The following is a 5,000-nucleotide window of genomic DNA, read 5'->3' on the forward strand; positions in this document are numbered from 1 at the left end:
GGTGGAGGGGGTGGGGGGAAGGGGGAGGAGGGGGAGGAGGAGATGGGTGGATGGGTGGGGGGAGTGGGGGAAAGGGGAGATGGGAAGGGGGGAAGGGGAGATGGGTGAGGGGGAGGGGGAGGGGAGATGGGTGGGGGGGAGGGGAGATGGGGAGGAGGGGGGGAGGAGGGGAGATGGGTGGGGGAGGGGGAAGGGAGGGGGAGGAGGGAGGGAGGAGGGGAGGAGAGATGGGTGGGGGGAGAGGGAAGGAGGGTGGGGAGGGAGAGGAGATGGGGGGAGGAGGGGGGGGGGAGGAAAACGAGACGGCGGGCACGTACTCTTTCTCTCTCTCTCTCTCTTCATTTTCTTCTGTCTGTGTCTGTTTCTCTTTCTTTAATTTGGTTTGCTTGGTTGGTTTATCGTCCGGTGGGGGAAGTTGTTTTATTGTTTTTCTCTTTGGCTCTTTTTCTGTTTTTTTTTTTTTTTTTTTTTTGTATATCTTCTTTCCTCCCTCCCTCCCCTATTTCTCTCTCTCTCTCTCTCTCTCTCTCTCTCTCTCTCTCTCTCTCTCTCTCTCTCTCTCTCTCTCTCTCTCTCTCTCTCTCTCTCTCTCTCTCTTTCTCTCTTCTCTTTTTCTCTTATTGGATCATTCCCCTTCTTCCTTTCTCTTTTTCTTTTATCCTCTCTTTGACTATCTCCTCTCTCTTCTCCGTCCTTCTTCTCTCCCGCTTTCTTAGCATGCATATATATTTCCCTCCCCCCCTCCCCCCTTCTTCCTGTTACACGCTCGCCCACATATATTTGCATCCGTCTTAGAAATTACTTTTTCTTTCCCAGAATTCCGTTTGTGTTCATCCTGATGGTGTAAGCGACCACAACAAAGCGGATCTTAGCGCCTTGAGGACCTGACCTTTCATTCTGTGTGTGTGTGTGTGTGCGTGTGTGTGTGTGTGTGTGTGTGTGTGTGTGTGTGTGTGTGTGTGTGTGTGTGTGTGTGTGTGTGTGTGTGTGTGTGTGTGTGTGTGTGTGTTTTTATCTGTCTGCCTGTCTGTTTCTCTCTCTTCCTCTCTCTCTGTCTGTCTGTCTCTATCTGTCTGTCTGTCTGTCTGTCTGTCTCTCTGTCTGTCTCTCTCTCTCTCTCTGTCTGTCTGTCTTTCTCTCCCTCTCTCTTTTTCTCTCCCTCTCTCTCTCTCTCTCTTTATCTTTTTCTCTTTCTTTCTCTCTCTCTCTTTCTCCCTCTCGTTTTCCCTCTCTCTCTCTCTTTCTCTCTCTTTCCCTCTCTCTTTCCCTGTCTCTTCCTCTCTCTCTCTCTCTCTCTCTCTCTCTCTCTCTCTCTCTCTCTCTCTCTCTCTCTCTCTCTCTCTCTCTCTTTCTCTCTGCCATTTCTCCCCGTATTTTTCTTTCCTACGTTTTTTTTTTCACAAATGTCACTGTTCTTACCATGTCACTGCCATCAATGCAGTAATGATGGTGCAGTTTCATTGTTGTTGTTACCCATGTTGTTGTTGTTTACTTCTTTGCTGATAAAAGAAGGGGAAATGGTATAAGGGAATAAGGAACAAATTTAAGAAAAGTACAAAAAGGAAGGTGAATTTAATTAAAAAAGAGAAAAGGTGAGAAAAAAAAACAGAAGAAGAGTATGACCAAGTAAAAAAAAAAGAAAGAAAGAAAGAAAGAAAAAAATATATACACACACACACACACACACACACACACACACACACACACACACACACACACACACACACACATATATATATATATATATATATATATATATATATATATATATATATATATATATATGTATATATATATTTATATATACTAAAAATGACATACCCACTTTCTTAGTCAATTTCATTCAATTTCTTAGAGCAAAACCGATCGACTTCACGTTCTCACTTTTGTCCACTTAATTAATTTAATTAAAAAAATGGACCCCCCCCCCAAAAAAAAAAAAAAAGAGAGAGAGGGAGAGAGAGAAAAAAATCAATTTCCTTTTCTCTGTCTCTTTACAAAAGTTTTTTTCTCACTTAGCGTAGAGAATGACGAGAAGAAATAGGGAAAGTAGTAAACAGATAAAGAAGGAAAAGATATAATGTCATAAAAGGAAGTAAATGGAAGTAAATTTGAATATACGTAAGGAAAAGTAAGCAAAAATATATAAAGGAAAGAAAAAAAGAAAAAGAGAGATTAAGTAAATGTAAACAAAAATAAGTAGATGTAAGTAAGAGAAAGAAATATTAGGTAAAAGTAAGTCAAATTAAGGGCGAGACGAGTTGGTCCCTGGGATGCCACCAGGGGGGGGGGGGGGGAGGAGGGATAGATGAGGAAGAGGGAGGGAGGGAGGGAGGGAGGGAGAGAGGAGTGAAGAGGGAGGGAGGGAAGGATAGAGAAGGGAAGAGGGAGGGAGGGAGGGATAGATGAGGAAGAGGGAGGGAGGGAAGGATAGAGAAGGAAGAGGGAGGGAGGGAGGGATAGAGGAGGAAGAGGGAGGGAGGGGGAAGGATAGAGAAGGAAGAGGGAGGGAGGGAGGGATAGATGAGGAAGAGGGAGGGAGGGAAGGATAGAGAAGGAAGAGGGAGGGAGGGAGGGATAGAGGAGGAAGAGGGAGGGGAAGGGGGGAGAGGGGACGAAGAGGGAGGGAGGGAGGGATAGAGGAGGAAGAGGGAGGGAGGGAGAGATAGAGGAGGAAGAGGGAGGGAGGGAGGGATAGAGGGGAAGAGGGAGGGAGGGAGGGATAGAGGAGGAAGAGGGAGGGAGGGAGAGATAGAGGAGGAAGAGGGAGGGAGGGAGGGAGAGAGGAGGAAGAGGGAGGGATTGAGGGATAGAGGAGGAAGAGGGAGGGAGGGAGGGGATAGAGGAGGAAGAGGGAGGGAGGGAGGGAGGGATAGATGAGGAAGAGGGAGGGAGGGAGGGAGAGAAGGGAGGAAAGAGGGAGGGGAGGGAGGGACAGAGGAGGAAGAGGGAGGGAGGGAGAGATAGAGGAGGAAGAGGAGGGAGGAGGGAGAGGGAGGAAGAGGGAGGGAGGAGGAGAGGAGGAGGAAGGAGGGAGGAGAGGAGGAAGAGGGAGGGAGGGAGAGATAGGAGGAGGAAGAGGGAGGGAGGGAGGGTTAGGAGGAGGGGGAGGGAGGGATGGAGGGAGAGAGGAGGAAGAGGGAGGGAGGGAGGGAGGGAGAGAGGAGGAAGAGGGAGGGAGGGATTGAGGGATAGAGGAGGAAGAGGGAGGGAGGGAGCGATAGATGAGGAAGAGGGAGGGAGGGATAGAGGAGGAAGAGGGAGGGAGGGAGGGAGAGAGGAGGAAGAGGGAGGGAGGGAGGAAGAGGGAGGGAGGGACAGAGGAGGGGGAGCGATGGAGGGATAGAGGAGGGGGAGGGAAGGAGGGATAGATGAGGAAGAGGGAGGGAGGAGGGATAGAAGAGGAAGAGGGAGGGAGGGAGAGATAGAGGAGGAAGAGGGGGAGGGAGGGAGGGATAGATAAGGAAGAGGAGGGAGGAGGGAGGAGAGAGAGGAGGAAAAGGGAGGGAGGGAGGAGGGATAGATAAGGAAGAGGGAGGAGGAGAGAGGGAGGAAGAGGGAGGGAGGGAGGGAGAGAGGAGGAAGAGGGAGGGAGGGAGGGAGAGGGAGGAAGAGGGAGGGATTGAGGGATAGAGGAGGAAGAGGGAGGGAGGGAGGGATAGAGGAGGAAGAGGGAGGGAGGGAGGGAGGGATAGATGAGGAAGAGAGGAGGGAGGGAGAGGAGAGAGGAGGAAGAGGGAGGAGGACGAGGGATAGGGAGGAAGAGGGAGGGAGGAGAGATAGAGGAGGAAGAGGGAGGGAGGGAGGGAGGAAAGAGGGAGGGAGGAGAGAGAGGAGGAAGAGGAGGGAGGGAAGGATAGAGGAGGAAGAGGGAAGGGAGGGAGGGAGAGAGGAGGAAGAAGGAGGGAGGGAGGGATAGAGGAGGAAGAGGGAGGGAGGGAGGGATAGATGAGGAAGAGGGAGGGAGGGAGGGATGAGATGAGGAGGGATAAAGGAGGAAGAGGAGGGAGGAGAGAGGAGGAAGAGGGAGGGAGGGAGAGAGAGGAGGAAGAGGGAGGAGGGAGGGAGAGAGGAGGGAAGGGAGGGAGAGAGGAGGAAGAGGGAGGGAGGGAGGAAGAGAGGAGGAAGAGGAGGGAGGGAGGGATAGATGAGGAAGAGGAGGGAGGGGAGGGAGGGAGGGATAGATGAGGAAGAGGGAGGGAGGGAGGGAGAGAGGAGGAAGAGGGAGGGAGGGAGGGATAGATGAGGATGAGGGAGGGAGGGGGGGATGGAGTGAGAAGAGGAGGGAGGGAGGGAGAGAGGAGGAAGAGGGAGGGAGGGAGGGAGGAGAGGAGGAAGGAAGAGGGAGAGAGGGAGAGGAGGGAAGAGGAGGGAGGGGAGGAGAGAGGAGGAGAGGGAGGAGGAGGGATAGAGGAGGATGAGGGAGGGAGGGAGGGATAGATGAGGAAGAGAGGGGGGGAGGAGAGAGGAGGAAGAGGGAGGGAGGGAGGGAGAGAGGAGGACGAGGGAGGGAGGGAGGGATAGAGGAGGAAGGAGGGAGGGAGGGATAGATGAGGAAGAGGAGGAGGAGGAGAGAGGAGGGAAGAGGGAGGGAGGGAGGGAGAGAGGAGGGAAGAGGGAGGAGGGAGGAGAGAGGAGGAAGAGGGAGGGAGGGAGGGATAGAGGAGGAAGAGGAGGGGGAGGGAGGGATAGAGGAGGGGGAGGGAGGGAGAGGGAGAGGAGGAAGAGGGAGGGAGGGAGGGATAGATGAGGAAGAGGGAGGGAGGGATAGAGGAGGAAGAGGGAGGGAGGGAGGGAGAGAGGAGGAAGAGGGAGGGAGGGACAGAGGAGGAGGATGGATGGAGGGACAGAGGAGGAGGATGGAGGGATAGATGTGGAAGAGGAGGAGAGGAGGGATAGAGGAGGAAGAGGGAGGGAGAAAGGAAGGGATAGAGGAGGGGGAGGGAGGGAGGGAGAGGAAGAGATAGATGAGGGAGGGGGGAGGAAGGAAGAGATAAATG

This window comes from Penaeus vannamei, chromosome 38 (genome assembly GCF_042767895.1).
Source record: "Penaeus vannamei isolate JL-2024 chromosome 38, ASM4276789v1, whole genome shotgun sequence".
Classification (NCBI taxonomy): domain Eukaryota; kingdom Metazoa; phylum Arthropoda; class Malacostraca; order Decapoda; family Penaeidae; genus Penaeus; species Penaeus vannamei.